The 24980-nt window shown below is 36.4% G+C and overlaps 1 protein-coding gene across 1 annotated transcript in view; it reads left to right on the forward strand.

Moving 5' to 3' along the window:
• The first annotated feature begins 9112 nt into the window (after positions 1–9112).
• Positions 9113–24980, forward strand: part of LOC134653565 (connectin-like) — a 75296-nt gene continuing 59428 nt past the window's right edge. Inside the window, exon 1 of the mRNA XM_063508949.1 lies at positions 9113–9319. The gene's annotated coding sequence lies outside the window, so the exon portion shown is untranslated. The remainder of the gene's footprint in view (positions 9320–24980) is intronic.

Below are 24980 nucleotides of genomic sequence, written 5' to 3' on the forward strand. Positions count from 1 at the left end.
GAAACTAATTTCACTAGACTTATGTCGACCGGGATATGAACCGTGATTACCTTTTGTATTGTTTTTGAGCTCCCGATATTTCGACGCAGTTACATGCATCTTACCCGCATGTTACCCGTGAACAAGATGCATGTAACTGCGTCGAAATATCGGGAGCTCAAAAACAATACAAAAGGTAATCACGGTTCATATCCCGGTCGATATAAGTCTAGATTGATGCACAATTTCGGTGAGCCCCTTCACGGCTTTCGATCTCATTTATTTTGTTTCAAATCAAATTGCAAAGATTCGTGTATGTTTAAAAGTTTGCACCTTACATAAGAAGAAAAATGGAAACATACCGTTGACGTGGATTGTACATTTTATGTTTCGACTTACAAGGTGACACGCTGTATTCTAATATTGCCACTTTTGTTGTGTGTTTGAAAGAGTCTTTGTTCTGGTGAAAGTGTAGGTACTTTATGTATGAATACCCGAGAAATAAAAGGCGCAAATGAGGTAAAAGTTAAACAGTGTGTGGGCGTTAGGCGTCTTTATTACGAAGAAATTTAATTATATAAATAATTATTATATTTCTCGCATTCGATTATCTGATTATGTTGTTTTTACAAGCCTTTATTTATCTTGCAATGTTTGTATATAGGTATGTATGTTAGTGCGAAATGTTACAAGCTAAATTAGACTCACTTCCCATTATTCGATTGAGCTATAACTTCACATAAAATGGAAGATGAGTGACAATGCTATACCTACTTATTATGGTACAATCAAGCTGATTTTATCATGGCCACAAGAAGTGGAAATAGGAACTCTGTGATAAAACAACGCAACCAAATTGTGTTTGGGTTTGTTAGAATTGTCTAGTTGAGTATTAGTTCCCCTATTGAAAGGAAAGTACAGTCTGTGATAAAAGCTTGTGACAAAATGCTTATTTAAATCGCAAATTCAATTAAAATTAAAGCATTGTACTAAGTTAGTTTAATAATAATGAAAGTGTGAGGCATTATTTTGTAAGAAATAGCATGAATTGTGTTTTAAGTTACTTATAACTAATAAACAAACCAAGCTAACAAAAACATCAGCTTCTCCAGCCACTCAATGTAGTCATATCAATTGACCTAGGTTTGCTAGATGACTAGGTAATCTAGGTATATCGAAGAGCGGAATATTCATGAGCGACCACGACAAAGCCACTCGGTGTCCGAATCCGAATCAAATGGGAACTGATTGCATAATGCAAGTTGATCAACGGTGGGTATTCGTTTCAATTATTACCACGGTCATACATTGCTCATGGAGAGCAAGAAGCGAGAATGAAAACTGTTAATTACAAGTTTTATTTTTATTTTATTTATAAGGTTTGCCAACAGCGTTTACAATGATAAATTGTTACGTACATTCGATAGGTATCTTAAGATTACTGCACAGCTAATTATAGTCAAACACCATAAGTGTTAAAGTTAAATTAAGATTCGGTTCCTATCTAGAAAATCACCACGCAAGTTCCTTGCCATCTTATGTCATGAGTGGTAAGTACTTATATGATCTTACATGTAATTTAAGAGAATAAATATAATAATTATAAAGTACAGGAATGAAGAAGAAGAACGCACAAAAAAGTTACCGACAAAAATATTTTTTGATACACTTTTGTTGCCGACTGTAGTTTCTCTACTTTGCATTTCAAGTTTGTACCTCTCAAGATCTTTCTAATGAGTCTAAACTCGATGTATATTGGTTTTTTTTCATCATGAAGTTCTTTCGGTGACCGTCCGACTGCATCATCAGAACAGCTCTAGGTATACATTATATATTATTGGGGTAGTACTGGGCCTTTGAGTGTCAGGTATTGATCTATTGTGACGGCACTTTAAAGTTCATTACTAATGTCCGTTGCATCCAGATCTCAGATCTAGGGGCCCGATTCGGATTTTGAACTAGACATCTATTAGATATCACCAAGATACGATAACGATAATTTTAAGATCTAGCCTGTCAAATTTGACATTTCCGCGATTCTGAAGATACTCTTGAACGATTTCCACAAGATATTATTACGATATTTTAACGTAAAAGTGAAATTTTTGCCCGAATTGAGCTGCAAAAGAGAACTAGTTGAAATGTAAACTACAACGTATCTAGTACATATCGTATCATTCTCTAGTCTAGAACGGATCTTGTTTTCCGAATACCGCGGTGGGTATATCAATTTCAACCTAATCAGACACCGTAAAGTGGTTCAAATTTGAGTTGCAAGAATTGTGACACACATAATTAAACATAATATATAAATATATGGCGTGAAGCTAATTAAAAGTATGTAATAATGTTATGTGTCAAACTTGTAATATACAATTTAATACGTTTTTATTAAAAACCGTTACACGTTACCTATAATCAGATTATTCAATGAATTAAATTTAACTCAATCTGCCTAAATTGAATCATTAATACTGACGCATACCTAATTAAAAAGCACGATTCGCAGTAGGTAAAGCCTAAATTCGGACGGACATATCTGACATACCTTCATTAAGTCATAAAAGTCAGGAATAAATCGGAATAATTATTTTAAGCGTCAGTTTTATGAACTTAAGGCACAGTAAGTGCACAGGCACAAATGGCGAACTTAAGGCATTAAGTCCGCCATTTGTACATTTTTTATCGCGCAAAAAAGTTTAAATAAATAAATAAATGTGACTAGGCTTTCCTTTACCTCTAGTCTTTTCAACTCTGCCTTCCACGATGTTTAGGAAAAAGTCGTCGTGCTGTATCGGGCGGCCTAGCCAAAGTGACGATAGCTTGCGCTTCGCTATCGAATCGCTTTGTGTCTCGCTATCACTCTTCCATATTAGTGTGACAGTGACAGTTTCGTTTCGTTCGCTTCGTAGCTTTATCGATTGGCATGTTATCTACGGGAGCAGGTGACCTAACATCATGTTTCTCCTATTCCTTATGGTGTGTAATAAGCATCGCCTTTATCCTACCATACCTTCATTCGTCTTCCTTTCCAGACGAACTGTACGCTTGTGGTAATATGCGGAAGGAGGTAGGTATAGTTAGCGACTTCTGCTGCTGACTGTACTGTATGATAAAAATAATTATGCTACTTTAAAATAGTTTTCATGAGGCCCTAGCTCTCCCGCGCTGGGAATGACGTGCCAGTTTACGAGCCACACTTTATCGTAGGTATTTCATTCAATATATCTGCCGTGGCGAACTTGCACAGAATTGTTTATTTTGAAATTACGGACGTGATTCGAATATCCTGGCCCCGTAGACAATATGCCAATCGCTAACGCTACGTACCGATCGAAACGCAACTGTCACTGTCACACTAATATGGAAGAGTGATAGAGATATTAGAGAGACACAAAGCGATTGGATGGCGAAGCGATATAGCGATCGTCACCTTGGCTAGGCCGCCAGAAACTATATCGATAACGTCATATTTTACGAAAAGGAAAATTATAACTGGGGTTGCGGTCGTAATCTCGCATGAGGAGTCACTATTCCTTTTAAGGATGCTTTAGCATAAACGCGTAAAGTCACATTTAGGCCCATTTAAGTGCCTACAAAACATCATAGCGAGTTTTCGTTAGTCAAAACTCTCGCGTCGAATGATGGTCCCTATGACCATGGTTCATTTCAATATGGAGTAGCTGTCACGTTAGTACACGACCGAAGGGAGTGTTTAAAATCGACACGAGTTGCGAATTACCTTTTTAATTGTATTGTACAACGTTATACAATACATATGGCCCTTTAAATTTTCGTCATACGCACGTATAGTACTAGTTACCGCACTAGGGCGCTAAATTAGCACCATATGAACTGTAAAAACAATTTATATAACTAGGGTTTGAGATCCGGATATCCGGATATCCGAAATATCCGGATATCCGTCAAATCTAAGATCCGGATCCAACGTCTCATAGGATCCGGATATTTCGGATCTCACGGATCCGTTAAATATTGCATTGGTCGCGTTATTGGTACGCGATAACGTCATAAAATAAATACAAATATTGCTTAAACTAAACAGTAGTAACAGTAACAGTATTAAAACGAGCTACCTGCATGCCTCCTGACTGGAATAAGGGTAAATATTTGTATGTTTTAAAGTAATTATTATCAGGTTTTCGCTCAATCGCCTTTGGGTCGTCTACCTGGAACATCATTAGTGCTTGTGCGTGTTGTTATCAGTGACTTTTTTGTGTTATCGTGTCGGTTCCCAGTCTTCTGTTAACATAAATAACATGTGTTTGATGTGCTGCTGAGTAACTAATATTGATATTTTTTTCTCGTTATTAAGAAGCTGTAGCCCAAATTTCTTAATTTCCCGAAACTTTTGCAGTAATTTTACATTATTTTGCAGTAATTAACTGGATTTATATATACCTATAATGGAAGATTGTTGTAATGGGGACTGAATAAATGAGTTAGATACTTTTTCTAAGCCATTTTTCTCAGTCGAACGACTGAAGGTATAGCTATTTTACCAAGGTAAAGGAAGTACGTTTTTTAATAGTATAAATTATATCACACCACACCGGTATAAAATAATACAAGTACATAAATGTAACTTTTTGTCCATTTTCTATTTTGTGAGCTTATAATGGCAAATTTAAGAAAAAACGCCGAAGTTAAAGCGGTGTTTTTAGGCACCTTTAGAATTAATTCTTCTGAGCATATAATAATTATTAATAATTGTAATTAACTAAAATATGAACATTTTACATTTTACTAGCTGTTCCTTGTATGTAAGTTGTAAATTTCGTCACCTTTCTTGATACAGATCCGTATTATCCGAATTATCCGGATATCCGGATCCGTCAAATTTTAATATCCGAAATATCCGGATCCGAAAAATTTACGGATCTTGCAAACCCTATATATAACGAATAATATGCTCAACTAACTCGAATAACGAGAATCTTGATACTTGATACTTCAGTCATTACGTAACTGTCAGGTTTCAACTCCAATACCTCAAATTCAATTCCAACAATATCTAGCGCTTGAACACAAACGGCAGATCGATTTATGTTTAACAATTTGTTATTGTTTTGACCGGTTTTGATACGACCTTTAGCAGTACCATGAGTTGAAATTTGACATTTACGCTAGCTACACCAACATACATCAGTGCGAGCGAGATGGATTGCGATCGAGTTCCCGCAGTCGCTAACGTAATGGCTCCTCTACACGATGGGCCAGCGCCGGCCATTCTAAGGGATGCAGCCATGCGGCAGAATGAGACAGCAATATCACTTGCTCCCTCTAACGCATAAATGCGTGTGTCAACGTGTAGAGGAGCCATAAACGTCAATTGTCAACTCGTGTCTCTTGTTAACCGGTACTTGACGATTGTCTTGACTTGCTGATTGGCGCGCGTCTCGACTCACTTCATTTCGCATGCACCAATCAGTGTGAGTGATCTTCAAGGTCGTATCAAAATAATATCAAAACCGTAACAAGTTTGAAATCTGAATAGGGTCCGGGACTCCCAAGTCCCGCAACCGCCCGGATCTTATAAAGTTACCTCGTAAAAAATGTTTAGAAGCGTTCTGCCATTCTAAAGGTATTGTTTGGCTTTAGACTACACCAGCATTACTGCAGCAGTATTGCAGCGCGACATTACTAGTCAGATTACGAGTCAGTCATAGATTTCATTTTATTAAATGCCGGGCGCATTGCTGCCACAAATGTCAAAATTCTGGGAAGCAACATCGATGTTGACATTTGCGCCAGTAATACAGCCGGCAGTAATTTCGCGCTGTAATACTGCTGCAGTGGACTGTATTACTGTTGGAAACGTCCAATTCAATATAAATTTCTCGATAAAATGATTTTATTCACGTTTTCTGCAGCAATCCAGCCGACTGCCGCAGTAAATGCAGCGTGACATTACTGCCACAAATGTCAAAATCGATGTTGCTGCCCGGATTTATAACATTTGCGGCAGCAATGCAGTTGGCAGTAATGTCTCGCTGAAATACTGGTGTAGTCTAAATCTGAACGGTGCCTTAATGCGTATGCTGTCCCAATCCCCGGAATACAGAGTGCCGGAAATTAAATTAGAATAAATATAATTAAACAGTTGGGGCATTTGCTTCGACTTGCAAAATTACGGGATTTAAGGATTAAACGACGCCCTGATGTCGAGCCGCCCCGAAAATATATAATGCTTACGCATCTGAGTTATTTTTTTAATTAATTCATTTGCATAGGAACGGGCTACGTTCACACGGAATAAAAAATGATACATTAGGATTCCGGCGGAGAATTTGCTGGAGTGTTAGGCGAAATGAGGGGCGTGTTTATAGTAAAATATGAGGCTATTTTAATATAAATTCCAGTATTTCCAGTACCGTTTCTATGGAAAAATAGTAGGTATGAAATACGCATTATCCTTTTGATTTATATGTAGTTATACAAACTGATTTTATTGTGTCTGATCGTATGACCTGAGGGATGAATATATGCAGATTATATTAAATAAATTTTACTATGGAGCCAAACCTGAAATCGTGAAAAAAAAACTGGTGTTCCAGAGAAAATACTGACATCATTATATGATTCGCCGAAATGTATGAGACAGCAAGTTTATTTTTGTGTTTTCATTGTTGGCTCCATAGTTAAAGTTGTTTATTATGAACCACATATTGTGACCCCTCAAGGTATGGTCAAGTATAACAAAATCGCTTAAGGTTCATTCAAAGCGTCTAGAATTTTTGTGGGACTATATATGTATAGATTAAGACAAATCCATTAGTTATCTTACTAGATAAAATCTCTCATCCACAAACACCGTTGTTAACACATTCGCTGCGTTACGGGAAGCATTTGGCCGTATTAGATTTTCCGCCGGTGCGGCAGCTATCTGCGCTTGTCTTACCCCCGTTGCGGCGGTGGTTAAAATTCCCGTAAAATTAAGGATTTTGAAAAATGCCTATATCTTTTGGAATTTTATACAGATCCGCGGGCGACGGCAGCTGTATATACACAAGGATATAGTCTATTGATCAGAATGACTTTTAGTCCAAATCGATAACATTCCAGGTCTGTAGGGACCTTTAAAGTCAGAACATGGTACGGGAAAATGTAGGTCGTGCCGCAAATTTGGCTTTCTCAATACGGGAAGTATATGACTCGTAACGCACTGGCAGTAAGTTTGGGTTTCGCGCTGCCGTACCGAATGTGATAAACTGTGGCAACTAGATAGATGACTTTTTCGCCATTAGGCGGAAAAGAATCGCCTCCATGCTGAGACGGGTGCGCGGCAGCAGCAACAGTCTTCTCAGGGTGTTGGCCGAGCGCCTCGACTGCCCGGTTACAAAGTTTTGGGTGGAGGTGGCAATTGGGAGAGCTAAATAGAGCATGGCAACCTGTGCTCCTCGTCTCGCAATGGCCACGCATCTGCCAAATACGTGGCTTTTAGTTTTTAGTCATTAGTTTTTATTTTTATATTATATTATTAATTCGTTCTTTTATTTTTAGTAATTTATTTTATTTATTTATTTATGCGAGCCGAACCTAATTCTAGTAGACAGATATCATTAAGTTTCGAGATCTGTCCCCTGCTTGGAGTTTTGACATTTTCAGGCTGCAAGTGTAGATAATATATTCTCATTATTATTTCTTACTTGAACGAACACAATTGTGAATAAACCAACTGGGAAATAGGAATATAATTACTTGTCTAAATATGGCAACGGCTCGGCTGCTTAAATTATTAACGGCCCTAGAAATATTATATGTTTAGAATGTTTGAATTTCAGATTTCAGATATCATGTAACAGTTCATAATTGTGTATTGTTGCTGCTACCATGGAACAAGTTACATCATTTTACTTTAGTGTACTGATTATTGATTCTTGTAATGTGGTATTAGCTACAATAACATGTAGGCTGAATTGAAAGTTCCTGCTAGTATCTTATTGTAGGGCTTGATTAAAAAAAATGAATATAATATTGTCTTCGGTTACCGCGATTATAGTTACTCATGAAATAAAACTATTAAAACGGATTATATCGGGATGTAGAATCGATTCAATATACGCGATATAATACGTTTTAATAGTTTTATTTTAAAAAAATTGAAGAAATATATTTTACCGTTGATTTTTATTACTGAAATGTAGTAATTATTTCTTAAAAATGAAATAAAAAATGTAATGTGCTAAACTTCCAAAAATATATAATTACAAACATTTTACGTGACAGCCATTTCATATGAAAATGAATTGTCATAGGGTACACCATTCGACACGAGAATAATAGTTTTTTTGATCAGTCAAATAAAAATCACAAAGCTGCTCTCAAGCTATGCCCCTACGCACAAATGAAAAAAGTAATCGGAGTAAACAACTCGAATACGATTCGTAGAGATTTACTTGAAATAAAAAGTTGATCCCAATACATGACAGTTGTTTGACTTAAATGTCAATGCGTCCCACTCGCATATTTTTGCAAACATTTATTTCAATCGGTTTTGGTGTGAACCGCAGACAAACAAGTCGTAAAAACTGTCAGTTACGTATATTATTTTGTAAGGCTTTTTAGAATCTAACCTAAAATTAACACCTGTTAATTATTTTATTAATTTGTAGGAAATAATAACCGCCTAAATACACAATGAACTTTTACATTTTAAATTATAGGTAGGTACATACATAGTCATTTACACCAATAACCAACGGTAATTTTCTAACGAACATCTTCTAGGTTAAATAGACAATAATAACAATTTAAGCTACTATTCATTTATATTCACGGAGCGGGAATATTAAAATTTAACAACTAATCAGTCGTTAACTTACATACATATTTAAAGATACCGTGACCCTATAATTATTTCATTAAGTATAAGCTAACATTTACATCGAAAGTAATACTTTGTAATACTCGTTACATTACCGTTCATGCCTCCTTAGTTTTATCGTCAGGCGCAAAATAAAGAGCAATGTACTTCAAACATTACGATTTGCACGTTTCCGTGCGTTGCTAGGTTGCTACCCTGTTAGCTAGGGGTGAACGATGCAGACTAACCAGCTTACACTCGCTCTCATATTACTGATAATTGTTACTGATCTAAGGCCAAGATACGCTGGTTTTTAAGAGAATTCTATTGGAGTTTCCAATGGGAACAGTGGCCAGGGTTGACTCTAGTCAGTTGATCGCGAACTGTGTTTGGGCGAGCCCGCGCCCCTCGCTTCCAGTAACGGTATAAAGTTTCGCCAGTTCAGTTCAAGTCCAAATAGGCCCCAGTGAGTTGTCATACATCTTGGATATTTGTTCTGCAGCCATTTTTGTGGTAAGTTATTTAACTTTTGTATGTTGTTTTGCGCCAACTTTGAAATTGTGGTTGTGTTAAACTTTGAAACTGTTCTTTTTAACTTTTTGGAAGTATTGTCGGTGTTAGTAATATTTTATGGTGCGGTCGCGATTATTAAATTCTAATGTCTATTTGAAAGTATGTATGGTTGAAATATTATGTATACAGTAGGGCCTTGATAATCGTAGGTAGGCTAATCCGAACGTCGCTGTAATCCGAACTGCCGAGTGACCCCTTTCTCTGAACTGACGATGAGATTATAGCCCAACTTTCGCAAGAGACTGACGAATCTGGATGTGGCGAGTCTTTTATTGATGATTCTTCGGCTCTTAATGTAAAAAAAAATCCCCACTTGCAAGCTATATCGGCATTGACCACTTGTTTGGACTGGGCTGACGAATGATGCTACGTCATTTGAGGGACAAAGCCTATGCTCTGTAAATAAATAGAACCCGGACGACTACATTAGATGAGTTCTTAAAATGATTTGTTCACGATTATTTTGTGTAAAGGTACTTTATTGATTATGAAATATGTTTTTGTGGTATCATCTTGGGTCGTCCCATTCGTTTTTCGTCAAGTTTTTTAAATTAGTCCTATTCTGCTTTCGTCACTCATTCTACATTGAAAGCCACCGACGATTGTGACGAATGTAGAATGAGTGACGAAAGCAGAATAGGACTAATTTAAGAACTTGACGAAAAACGAATGGGACGACTCAAGATGATACCGTTTTTTTTAGAATATACCATTATTTTCTTTATAACATACTATAATCCGAACGCTTCGCCAGTCCGTACAGGGGGTATTTTTTTGAAGTTCGGATTATCGAGGCCCTACTTTATTATGATACGCTATAGCTAAAATGCAGTAAGAAAAAAAACGTTATAGTTCTTTATTGTATGTTTATTGTTTATCATTAGTTTAGTGTTCGATTCTGCGAAAAATTAGAAGTACCTAGGTAGATATCAGTCGTCAAGGTATTTTCATAGTAATGTTTTTATAGACTCGAATGATTTTCCTTTGAGTACCAAGTAAGAGTGGTTATTTTTGTTATAAATAATCTGATAATTTTTGACAGGTGTGTTGAGACTGTTATGTAAAAACATGATAAATTATGTAAACATTCTCTTTATCACGCGAGCAAACACCATTCTAAAAACATATGTTTAACGTATTTTTTTGTTGACATTGATGTACCAAGTTTTATGTAATATGTAAAAAATGTTAAAAAATAGAACGTAGGTACTACAAACTTTCTTATAGGGTCATCTACATTTCCCGAAATGTGAACACTTGCTGTTGGGCTGCTCCAACGGTTTACAATCTCCAAGGGAGCTATGCAAAAGGCTATAGGTACCGGGAGTCTCTAAAAGGCAGAATCCATAATGAGATGACCCTCGAAGCCTATTGGATTAGCGAGCTAAAGTGCCAGAGGGCCGGCCATCTTTGCCCCAGAATATAACCTGCGGTCAACGTGTACTTGGGTGGAAACGAATACGCAAGTGATGTTTTTCACCAGGTTTTTGTGTAATACGTCGCTGGTAAGGATAGCTAATTTAACTCAATAGATCTAGCAGAGCAGAGAAAGACTAATAATACTAGTCCCTCTCTTTTTAATATATAGAGAAAAGGACGAGTATTCCATCTCACGGGCGAGATACTGTCGCGCTTCTCTTGTGCTAGCCCTACGGCGGTTGGTAAAGAAGTAAAAAAGTTGCGCGGGGATTTTCTAGTACGTACAAGATAACTGAGTTTGAGACATAAACTAGTTTTTATAAATACTACATTGTTAACTACTAAACACAGTACAAAATCATCTTCAGCGAGTAAGAAGCTGCCCATAACAACTTATTACTAACCGCCTCAGTTAAACGGCAGATCTATAGTAAAATATCCTATAGGTATCATTTTAATGTCACAATGTAAGTGCGAATAGTCTTTTTAAAATCAATATTAGCTTCATCAATATAATTTAACCCGAAAATTTACATTTCAGCCGGGCTTTTTAAAATTCACGATTACCGGTCTGGTGAACAAGCTAATCAAAAACAATAAATAACGAGCGATGTACAATGCTAAATATTTTTTTGATGACAATGTATACCGGTGCTAACAAAGAATATGAATATTAATATGCCTGTCAGAGGGATTTAGGTCAGAGCTGATTCAGGCCAGCCAGAATTAATGCTTTATTGTTTTCTGAATTAGATTATCGTGTGATAAAATACGATTTTTAGTAAATGTCATCGTAAAATTTATCATGCTGAAGTGGGTATACGATATGACCCCCTAGCATGACTAACGTTGCGTTGTCTCGCGACTACTGCATACTTATAATCGTGCTTGACCTATGCTAATAACAATGAGTTACAGGTATGGAGTGTAGAGATAACGAAGATACTCTCAGTTAATGATAATGTGTCCGTCAAAAAACCCACAATACCTAGAATATTTGATAAAAAAAACTCAACTCTTTGACAGTGCACTTTACTCTATTAATAACAGCTAAGTTCATAGCTACTCTAGCGCCACTCTGGAGAGATTTGGAACTGTTATTTATAGCTGATAGCTGAACTTTTCTCCCATAAGAGAGTTTTCTCCTAACGTCTACCCTCCACAGTTGTATTAGGCCTGTTAACATGCCTAGTGCTAAGTCTTGTATGGCCCCTGCATCCATTGCCACCACCGAGCCGGTGAAAATTTTGCCAGTAGCCACTCGTAGCCAGCGTGTCGCCGCATTTCTCACTTTCATCAACCTTCCACTTATGTTTTGAAGAACCTTACACTTAATTCGCTCCAGAAAGCCTCGGCATCTAACAATGTAAAGCAAAGAATGCTTAAAAAATAGTCTGTCGTGCTAAGAGGACACACAATTAAGCGTGGAAGTAAGTACTATTCAGGTTTTTTACTGAGCGCTCACGGGCAACCAACTAATATAAAATGGTATTCGAGTTCGCAAAGTTATTACTGATATCGAGGTCAAGTTATACCTGGGGGATTACAATCGAGGCTAAAACGTTTTGTGAATTAATCTGGATTTTATACTGAATGCAATGAATGAATGTAAAAAGCTCTCCGAAAAAAGGTATTAGGTAAGCGTAATTTTATCTATAGCCCAGTCATATTACGGTCTCCAGAAATATTTAATGAGAATGTAGTTATACTAGAACAAAGGTAATCTGTTACATTATAAATTATTCTTAAACACTGCTTTACATATTTCTATCTTTGGGCCCGATTCGGATTTTGAATTAGATGTATTTATTAGACATCACCAAGATACGACAACGCCATTTTTAAGATGTAAGTACCCGGTCAAATTTGACATTTTCGCGATTCCGGAGATACTCTTGAACGATTTCCACAATGTCTAAAACGTCTCGTTATGTACTTATTTTTAAATCTCAGAACGATTTTCAAACGATCTTAGTACGATAATTTTACGTAAAAGTGGCATTGGTTGCCCGAATTGAGCTGCAAAAGATATTTAGTTGAAATCTAATATACCAGGTATCTAGTACCTATATATGGTATCGTTCTCTTCTCTAGAACGGATCTTGTTTTCCGAATACCGCGGTTTATACTGGTACCTACGACCAGTATAGACCCATAGACTAGGAATCCTCTAGACTGAGTTTAGAGCAATTATTTCATGAAACCGATGCTGCCAAAATACTGGGGTGCGGGGGACGAGGTGAGCGAGTCCCGTGCCGTGATTGGTCCATTCAAAGACACGGACGTCACACAAAGACACTTTGACTCGAAAATGTAGTTAAACTACCGTATATTTGTGGCAGACGGGGTAGCGCTACTATGCTCAGTCTGGAGGATGTCTTGTCTGTGTAGGTAGGTACCTATATAATAAAATAGTTTTCTGTCTCTAAAAGAATCTCCTTAAAAAGATTAGGCTTCTTTTTTATACTCTTTTTCCCTGTCTCATAATTACCTACAGCAGAGAATAGTTCGCAACAATTTCACCGGCGTCCTTAAAGCTGCGAACTGTCAAGCTGTCAGCGCCGCCTCGCGGATATAAGATTAAAACTCGGAGCTCAACGCCAGAGCTTCAGGCCGTGTACTTTAATATACACTGAAAAGATTTTCCGGCTAATATTACGAATGTACACTGAAATCAGAATGATAAGTAAGTACCTGAATTATGTGATTAAGTAATCGTGCGTCAGGCTCGCACCAACAATACAAGTATTTGGGTAAATCAACTTTTTGGGTGTTGTTTTCCTGTACCGGTGTCCAAGGGACAACACTGACACACTTTGTTAGAAGAGATGCTGCTGATGATGATGATCCTATTAACATATGCTTAATAGTAATGTAACATTAGCAATTTTGTTAATAAATTATTCTTATTCTTAGTGATGGCCCATTATGGAAATTGGTTATAGGTAATTATAATTATAACTACCACAAAAATGCAGATCGTAAAATGTTTATTTAACGTAAATAATACAAACTGAATACTTAAATACCTTATAAAATAAAATAACTAAAACTAAACCTAACAAAAATAATATAAAACCCTAAAACCTACCTTCTAAGCCTTGGCCCCTCGGCAAGGTGCCCATCGCGCAGGCAAAATGCATGTTTTATTCATTTACAGGATTTCAAGTCTTTTGTGCCCTGTACGGATATGATGGTCGTTCTTGTCTACGTGACAGCGTGATAAAACGGTGTCCGTCACTTTCTTTCCCACGGTGTTAAACAGTGACAGTTATTTTATCACGTGGATAAAGATGGATAAAGCTATCCATAATAGGCTGGCTGGAGAACTAATCGTAACCATGGCAACGCGTGAAGCTAAAAAGTTGATTCACCCATTTTCGTCAACATAAGTAGTTGACGAGTTTCCTAATTATTTGAAAGCGCGTAGGTAGTATCGGTAAACACCTAACTAGTTCCTCCTACAACCATTTCAGTATTCAAAAAGTTACGGATATATTATGGAAATGAGAATTTCACTACCCTGTAATACCAAACTTGAGATGATACGTACATATTACGTTACTGAAGTTTTTCGTACGAAACGAGACTCCAGCCAGCCTATTATGGATAGCTTTATCCATCTTTATCCACGTGATAAAATAACTGTCACTGTTTAACACCGTGGGATAGAAAGTGACGGACACCGTTTTATCACGCTGTCACGTAGACAAGAACGACCATCATATCCGTACAGTACGGATATGATGGTCGTTCTTGTCTACGTGACAGCGTGATAAAACGGTGTCCGTCACTTTCTTTCCCACGGTGTTAAACAGTGACAGTTATTTTATCACGTGGATAAAGATGGATAAAGCTATCCATAATAGGCTGGCTGGTATGCTCATTATTTTCCTGAGTAGAGCATGCACTGTCGAAATATTTCTCAAATTGCGAAACTTTCGTATGGAACGTTACAAAACAATAAAGGCGAATGCTTATCTCTTGCAATTCTTCGTTCAAATTAATGGGTTTTATACATGTACTTAAATAAGTCAACTTTTTTATGTTTCATTAAATGCATGTTTATAAAGATAAGTAAATATTACAAAGTAAAGTAAACGTGTCATTCTTCGAGAGTGTAAAAAGCGTGTGATATTTAATTTATTAACGCTTCATGAGCATAACCGCACTTATTTATTTCTGCAGTTTAATAATAATACTTAAATTTTAGATGCTTTTGGCTTTTAAAGCGATATTTATCAATGAAAAACTCAAATTAAAGCCCCTCAACTTATTCACAACCTCTATTGTCTTACGAGAAACAAAAAATACAAATCGCCGCGGAATCATGTCGCTGCTGCTACAAAATCGTCGTTAGCAACACTTTTTTCTATACAGATACGTCTTTTTGGAATCAGGATCAGAATCTGAGGGAGAATTTCGTTTAATCTTGTATACAATTGTCTAATACCGCCTTCCTTATAAATCAGACTGAGCTTAGCTGGACCTTTCGTGTCGTTGGCGGCCGTTTGGCCTGTACGTTTTAATGGCGGCTTATGGTTACGACGTACGTATTAGCAGAGGCATTGTGTGGAAAATATGCTGTAATTTGAGGAACAATATGGATGTTTATGGAATATGGAAATTGGGTAAACGTGTAGTCGAGGGCATTATATTTTAGTCATTAAATTATGAGCAGGCCCGATCAAGAGGTTATTGAGCTAGAAGAGCTTAGAAGGCCAAAAAGCTGTTTGTGAGAGGTCTTGCTATTCTGGTCATTTTTTTGCAAAAAACATGGTCGAGTTTAGTATCAAATGAAAGTGCTCGACTTACACTTTTATAATATCCTTTTTAAATTTACCATTTTGAAATAATTAGCAAGATAAAAATAAAATAGAATAAACATAATATATGTATTTGACATTTGAGAGGAAATATTTCGGCTTAGCACAGATACAGTTTATTTTAATCTCTATGGTGGTGACTTAAATCCAGGGGAGGGACAGCCGTATACGAATTCCTTTATTCGAAAAAATAGCGCCATCTATATTACTTAACGCTAAACTTGTAAATGGCGCTTCAAAATTGATGCAAAAAAGCAAATCTTGTCAGTAGAAAAAGGCGCGAAACTCAAATTTTCTATGAGACCATATCCCTTCGCGCCTACATTTTTTCTACTGACAAGATCTGCTTGGCCAACTATATTATACATACTACTCTTTGCTTAAATCAATCAGTTAAGGGCTCCACAGACCTTGCAATAAATCCACGCGATCTTTAATCCATTGCCGCGACATAAAATAGTAGAAATTAAATAAAATGGAACTCAAAAATGTCCATACTAAATTGTTGCCATGTGTAAGCATTTTACGTCAAAAATGTGACAGTTACGTAGAAAGTGGCGCCCTCATTTATTTTCTATTATTTTATGTCGCACTATACGAGTACCTAAGTAAGTAGGTGCAACAAAGTCAATCGCTATATAATTTTTGGTTAACCGCGAGTTCTCAGTTCGGGGCGAACTACTAGTATTTGAGTCAGGTTTAAGTATTCGGCCGTCATTGCGTGATTGAGTTATAAACATCCAAACATCAATAAACTGAGCAATCATATATTTTATTATTAATTTACTAGAATTCTTTATGGAAATACGCAGCGCCAGACACTTCTATTTTATTATTTACTCGATTCAATAAACAAACAAAAAATATTATTGCTTGCCATTAGGTAGGCTCAGGTGGGGTAAATATTATAAGACACGGGTAAAAATAAGACTAAGTTTTTACCACACAAAAACTTATTATATTTCATTCCTATTCCATTTAAAAAAAAACCTACACACAAGGCTTCTTTTTAAATGGAATAGGAATGATGTAGAATACGTTTTTGAGTGTTTAAAACTTAGTCTTATTTTTAACCGTGTCTATAACCTAATATATTAAGCCCCTTTTCCGTAGAGGAGAACAGCCGTACATACGATGGTAAGGTATCTGCGTTCTATTTTAAATGACTGCATTGCTGCAGATAACGTCAAAAAAAAGGTATTTTATCGTTTTTATTAAATTTCAATGCAGACAGTACCAATGTCGCGTCGCAACTGCAGCAGTAATGCTGATGTAGTCTGTATCCTTATGCTACACAGTCCGAGATAAAAGATAAAACTCGGCAAGCACTGTGTTAGACATCACTAAAACTGTTTCACAACTGGTAAAACTCAAGTCGCCAGGCGGTAAATAAAATGGCCGAGGCGTGGTACTTGTGGAGCAGTTTAAAAATGCAGACAAGACAAACATGTGCTCAGACTAGAGGCCAATTGTGTTAAAATATTTTTTTACATGGTACTTATTTTGACACGACCTACAGTAGAGCGACGCCATAATTGTGGTTCTACATGAGAATTTTCTGTTCACGACGATAACTTTTTATAATATTGTCCTATCAAAAATATATGAAAAGTAAGGATCTTGGGAATCTGTTTAAGACATCCCTCCCAAATGTTACGATTCTTTGTCAACACCATAAAAAGTTATCATTAAGAAACAGAAAATTGTCATGTCCGACCACAAGTATAGGTGGTGTTCCACGGTGCGACTTTAACTGCAGTCAGCGTTCGGCTCACGTTGATTGGTCCTCCCGAAATACAGGAGATCATTATATATGCAATGACTGAAGGAAGTCATTTCAAACTTACATTCTTCTTCCTCGCGTTGTCCCGGCATTTTTGCCACGGCTCATGGGAGCCTGGGGTCCACTTGGCAACTAATTCCAAGAATCAATTCTTGGAATTAGTTGTCAAGCGGACAACACATTATGATATTATCTAAATGATGTCAGTTCCGTGCGATGTGCATTTCGACGACGACTGAGATCATTTAGATATCATTTTGATGCCACAATGTAAGTTTTAATTTGTCTCAAGATCTTATCCAAATACGATCAAAACCGTTATTAATTTGTTGAAACAGAATTGGCCTCCTTGATAACATTACGTGGGTTATGCCTTGTTTAGAAAACTTATACGGATCTGAATTGAAAATTTAATACGTTTCGTGTTGGTCCATAGATTATTGTCTATTGATGGAAGATTCGTATCAGCTTAAGTACTTGTGACCATCGAGTCACTATCGAGTAACAGTAAAGGGTAAGTGTGGCTGGTTTTCACATAGGTTTACATAATTGATTAGGTACTGTTATTGCGAGTTCCTGCATTCGCCACTAAACTCAAGATGCAAGTAGCAGAGCGTTTTTTTTTTTTTGCCATTTAAATTTATTGTGACTTTTTTGCCACTTTTGTGTTATTTCTACTCAGAATCACCAGCTCTTTCGATCCTGGGATAGGATAAAAAATGTTCCAGAGTTTTTTTCCTAATGTGTTACCATTTCCCCATATACTTTTTATGGTGGTAACAAAAAGGAAAGTTTGAAAAATCTATGGATATTATATTCTATAAGGATATTAAGGATGAATAGGGCTCGCGATCCTGACTAGAAATAACACAAAAGTGGCAAAAAAGTTCACAATAATATTACACTTAGGTGCTCGTATGCCACACTTACCCGTATTGAACCTCTTTGAATTCTTACTCCATTTAACTCAAAATAGTTACCTTCCTTTTACGACAAAGTTAATAAATACCTACCTACTTAAGTGAATGTCATTGATAATAGATACTTTCTCATTTAATGACTCGCCGGTACCGTAAAATGGGGTGAGTAGGGTCAAAACTGAAATTCAAACCTCGATAACATTTTATTTTTACATATGAAAACTGAATGGTGTATATAATAAGTGTTCCGGACGTTTGTATTTTAGTTTTTATTTTATTTTGGGTAGTTCCATTTCATAACTTTGACGATAAAGAGGAAAACCCACCTCACCCCGTAGTCCCTGGTATTTGAGGTGAGAGGGGTTTTCATACAAAGGTGATTTTGGAAGATTGTTGGATCGATTTTTTTTATTATGCGTATTACTGTAGCTCCATTTTAAATTGGAATACATTATTTTTGTAGCAGTAGCCTTAAAATCCCTTCTCACCCCCCTCTCAAACCTTCTCTCCCCATTCATAACCCACCTCTCCCCGCGAAACCTACTCACCCCGTTTTACAGTACAGTACCTAGTACTTATTGCATCGGAGGCGTATGAGAAATCCAATGAAAGAAAATGGTACCGTATATTGCTACTTCTAGCATTACCAATGGACTTCCAATAAGCTTTTATTACAGAACTCGTTGCCTTTGATACTACCTTGGTATTTTGAAGCAAGACTTATTAACTTATAACGTTGAACTATTAAATAAAACAGAACTTAGATAAAGTTACCGGAAATATGTATACAGATATGCCGATTTAAAGTAGACCATCATTACTATCATGTTGTAATACTCAAATGTAATTGCGATATAGTTTTTTTTGACTCCAGCACTTCTCTATTCTGTCCTTTAAATGAAGCGCGTCGCGTGGGTTCAAATCAATAAAGTTCAATTGTTGTAATTGTTTTGCAAATTAAACTAATTTTAAAACCTAAATTTATTTAATCTTGTACCTATACTTAGGCATTTACTTTGATTTAATTCATGGTGTTTGCTGCTGCGGTCTTAGAAAAAATATTTTGTGCAAAGTTACATGCGAGTAATTAGGTCTTAAACCTTTTATTATGTAGGTACATACTAGGGCTCCCGGTATCCGTGTTACACGCCGAAACGAATACCCGTGTTCTTAAGCCCGGCGGTGCTAAGAACACGGTTTACACGGAACCGCCGGGATCCGGATACGTCTCCAATAAACGTTCCCAAGACACGTTTCTCAGATACGTATCTCCGTTTACACGGGTACTTAACACCGGCCCGAACGGATCCGAAACAGGTTGACCCAATCAATGCTCTAGGTCTGGGTATGTAAGGTCTAATATTGAATGTTGACTTCAGATCAGGGATGTTGCGAATATCCGCATCCGCATCCGCAACCGCGGAACTTCCGCATTATTTTCAACATCCGCATCTGCATCCGCATCCGCATAAAATCGATGCGGATTTAATGCGGATGCGGATGTGGAACAGGTTGGTACAGGAACGTCTTAGCATCGACGCAAGTGCTAGACTGCTAGGTAATTTAGTGATTAGCCAAAAAAACCTATTAGAAATGAGCAGTCAAGCGTGAGTGGGACTTAATGTACGGAACCCAGGAACGTGAGTCCGACTCGCACTTGTCCGGTTTTTTTAAATAAAAATTACTAAAATGTAATATTTGGCGTTTTTTATGTACCTATCTTGACATCCGCATCCGCGGATGTGAGCCATTAAAAATCCGCATCCGCGGATGTCAAAAAATCGGCATCCGCAACATCCCTGCTTCAGATGAACTCGTTTGGCGTACGATTTTTTTTTTAATTATTTGTGACGTTCCACGGCAAAAGGTACCTTATGGCAGTTGGCGCTTACGTCGCATAGCGCTGAAATAATAATAGCGCGCGGCGGCGGAGCGGCGTTAATAATAGCGTAAGCACCAACGGCCATAAGGTACCTTTACCCGTGGGACGTCACATTTATAACTGTGTTGATATAACATATTTAGCCAACTATACAATATATTAATCGAAGTAGGTGTCCCTATCCTATATTGTCTACTATTTTTAATTTTAAACCTACTCGTCCCTAGTTTAAAATAAAACCTTCATTTACTATTATTGCTTTTAAGCTAACATATTCATCATTAATTACATAATTAATATAATTCTATTTCAATCAAAGAAATACATTTTATACATGTATAATTGTGTAAGTAATTAAGTAATATAGTTTCGTGAAGAATAGATGTGCAGACAAATACTACCTATATTAGTTAAAAATAACAGATAATAACAGGTAATAAGTATGGATTACTTCGTGGTTATTTCTTATTATTATCAATTTACTGCTGAGCGAAAACAGCAAATCTGCCAACGACGCAAAAAAAGTACACACAAGCGGCATTCGAAACGAAAGATTTCAGACGAGAACCTTAAAAAAATAAAAACCCATGCTACTTTGGTTACCTAGCGATTATATTGTTAAGAACATTAAGATAGATCTCAAAATTGGTAATCATTCATGTTCACTTGGGTCACTTTCACACGAGTGTTCAGGTAATAAATGCCGGCCCTGGTGTTCCATTCATTAGAACGTGTTGTTTTCCAATACCCTTTTGTCTGATATCGCCGAAAACAAGTAGGTTCCCAAACCATTATCAGAACTGCCACAACCAATTATAAGCTTTATGTCGGTGTAATAAGGTGAACACGTCTACACAAGAAATTGTAACAAATGCAGTGGCACATGGTTTACTATAATACTTAATACCTAGATGCCTGGCTTACGTAAGTTAAAAAATAATACGATAAAAAAATATACATTTCTTATTGACAGAATATTTATTCGATAAAATATACCTGTTCGAGAAAACTCACACATAAATTGTAGGTAATATCAGTAATATGATTGATAATTGATTGAATTTTAATTATAATTATACTTATAGGACTTATATCTACAGATTATTAAAAATATAAGAGCTGTTTAATAATGTGCAATTGGTAAGAATATTGTATGTATACCTACCAGATCATGCATGGCCAGTTTTTATCGTACAGTCTTCTCTTTATACTCTTTATTGCTTTTATTTTTTATTACTAGCACTTTATATTTATTGCTATCAAATTATATAATAAACCATAAAGTATTAGTATTTGAAGTCTTATACAAAATACTATTTTGATAGTAGCATGTAGGTATACCTACTGTATTTCTAATTTTCTACTCGTATTGCAACATTGCAAGCAAAAACTACCTGCTCAGAAAAGGGTTTTGTAAACCGTTTAATGAATTTCGACTCTATGAACCACGAAATAAGGTTAAATATGACAGAAACTCCTCATGAATCTTTTCTCTATTCATTTGTAGCTCTTAAGTACCTACGCCGATTCGTTCCTTCGCTACTCGTCAAGGACGTCTCCGGAGCCACGGGTAAATAAGATCCGTTTCTTCGAATACCCGTTTATCCGTGGGAACGGATCTTAATTACACGTTTCTTAATTACACGTGCGGAACGGGCCAGAAAACCGTGTACGTGTTATTCGGAAACGGGTATTCGAAACGTGTAAACGAAACACGGACTCGACCGCGAGCCCTAGTACATACCTGTTGCATAAAATACAACAATATGTACACAAAAACTGTTGGTGCACAATTACTCAGTGGGGAGCAAACTAGGCACATTTTACGGTATCAATTCAGTTTCCGTCCGCACGGATCGAATCTATCAAACACCCGCAAACTACAGGCCGATTTGAACGTACACTGACATCGGAATGATATTTGAATCATGTTATTCAGCTATCGTTCATTTCGCTCGCGCATTACAAGTACGGACAAGAACGAGGGAAATGCATGCATCAGTTAGATGTCATTCTAATATCAATGTACGTTCGAATCGGCCTGCCTAGTCTATGAAATCTATTTATTTTGTCGCCCCTCTTTGATTGATAGCTCAATCCCAAATATATAGACCTATATTCAGTAAAGGGTAAAGATACTTAAAATAGGGTTTGCAAGCCTCTGGAGATAATTTATATCCGTGACAAGGTGTGTAATTTGGAGTGCTCACAAATCTGGGAGGTTGCTAATGATTTAACGCGTTAACCCACTTAATGCTTAGGCTATTTTAGAAGGACAGGTACCTACTTCACCTTCACTTCAACAAGACGCAGCAGGACGAAGAAAGGTTCGGAAGGGTTGTTGACAAAGCAAAGAAAAACAGCCATATTCTAACTTCGAACTTTAAGATCAAAAGAACGTTTTTGTTTGAAGAAACGTCACTTTTGACACTTGTTTGACACTGACATATCCAATCCATATCGTTTATATATCTAATATTTGACGTATCTTCGTATATAGCTGAAAGAGCCTTACCACGAGTATGACACTGGCTTGATACTGATATATTAGCTAGTTTTTCTCAGCAACCGAGAAATATTCCTATAATACCCAAACCCGGATCCCTTTGTTTGACATAATTATTGCAAGTCATAATATAATGATTGTCAGATTATCATTAGTCATAATTCTGGAATTAACTTTTCAGGATTCTCATAAAGTTACCCTTTGGATAGTTTAGGTTAGGTTAGGTTTGTTTTATGGCAATCCTGAAAAGTTACGCGTTTCTGAGACGAAATTAGGTAACGAAAATGCGGACAAAAAATACATTATGACTAAAAACTTTATGGGAAACAATAGAGACCCCCTCAAACCAAACTGAATACTCTACTAAGCCGGTATAAAGTTTTACATCCTTTTAAAATTGCTCAAAGACAATCCTCAAAGTAGGTAAGATTCTAGTCTACATTGTGTCTTAGCTGAAAGAGAGACTACCGAAATCCTATTTAAAAATCTCTCTTGCCTCGGCTTACGGTATAGTAAAATTTAGTTGGCCAATCTCATAAAAGAAGTAATAAAATAAGAAGAAGTAAAAACATAACCATCTTTGATTGATTAGGTTAAAACATTCTCAATTTTATTATTCAACGTGCGACAAATTTAAACATCAATGTCATTCAATGTAGGAGCCGAAATAAAGATGTAGGAACAAATTACTCATTTAGACATAAATAGCCCCAAAATTTAAATAAAGTTAGAACAGAAAATTAATACAATCGTTTTCATAAATTCTTTATGAATAGCCATTCAAATAGCACAAAGATACTGTAAAAACACTTCGCAACAAAGTAAGCACCAGAACAGTTGAATTCAGGTATTGAAATAAAGTTAAGAAAACTTCACCAAGTTGGGTCACGAACGCTGTAAATCCTAAACCGTCTGCGTCGGACCGAGGCATGTACTGTTGCGAGTTAAAATGGGTCACAAATTCAAAGTAGTTTTACAGGCGAATTCCGATTTTAATAACAGGTTATGAATTAGATCTAGATTAGTAAAGTTATAGATCTGATCTGTTAGTGTCAAAACTGACATAATGGTTGAAAAAATGTTAGTAATAATAGTTCAATGCTTTTAAAATGGCATTTAATTTTCTAATGTCAAAAAAGTATAAATCACAAAAACGAAGGAAAAGAAGATGCTATTTAAGATGCAATCTCGTATTATTGGACATGGAAAGCTCAGTGCCTTTGTGCCGGCAAGCAACATTATATATCCAATTGTTCCAATAGCTGCAACGATCGTAATCATGCCGTGCAATAACACTATTAGAACATAGTTGCAATGAATACCACTGGGACCATTCGACGGTCCACGGTGGGTGAAACTGTAAGTAACTTCGTGTAGCACATTATTATAGCTATAATGGACTTTTTATTGGAAAATAAATGTTAGGTACTATTTATCAATATACGTACAAATATTATAAAGTAAGAATGAAAACTTTTCACATTAAGAGGATAAGCCATTCTCCACACAAACGTAGTCCTCATTTTCCTCTCTGGATAATTGACATAATTAGAAATATTTTGACACAGTTGGTTGTATATCATCGACAGCTATGCCTCTATGTTTTTTTTTAAATCTTTAGGAGTCTTTGTTCGTCTCTAGGAGTCCTTTTAATCTCGTTGCCTTCCTTCAATCTTTACCAGGTTTAACAGAATTACTCTCAACAGAATCTTGAATTTTTCTTCAAACTTTATTTTTACTATGTCCTCAATTTCAGACACGGTCATAAAGTTCGTAAAACGGGGAGACTCGTACATTTTTCTTGCGGACTTGGTGAAATTAAGTACTCGGAAACAAAGAGAATTTGTTGTGTAAAGTTTTTGAGTGCTGTGAGTGCTTTAAAACTTCTTAAGATCATGCGGGCGATTGATATTTTAAGCTTTTTTAGGCCTTACTTTATTTAGGTTTAGTTTATTTTTAGGCCTTATTTGTAGTACCTATGTAACATTGCAGAATAGTTATTAAGTTTTTATTTGTCGGATCTTTTTAGGGTTCCGTACCCAAAGGGTAATAAAAAGCGGCCAAGTGCGAGTCGGACTCGCCCATGAAGGGTTCCGTATTTAGGCGATTTATGACGTATAAAAGAAAAACTACTTACTAGATCTCGTTCAAACCAATTTTCGGTGGAAGTTTACATGGTAATGTACATCATATATTTTTTTTAGTTTTATCATTCTCTTATTTTAGAAGTTACAGGGGGATCCCCAAGATTTAAGATAGGCCTAA

This window comes from Cydia amplana, chromosome 13, assembly GCF_948474715.1.
Source record: "Cydia amplana chromosome 13, ilCydAmpl1.1, whole genome shotgun sequence".
In the NCBI taxonomy this organism is placed as follows: Eukaryota; Metazoa; Arthropoda; class Insecta; order Lepidoptera; family Tortricidae; genus Cydia; species Cydia amplana.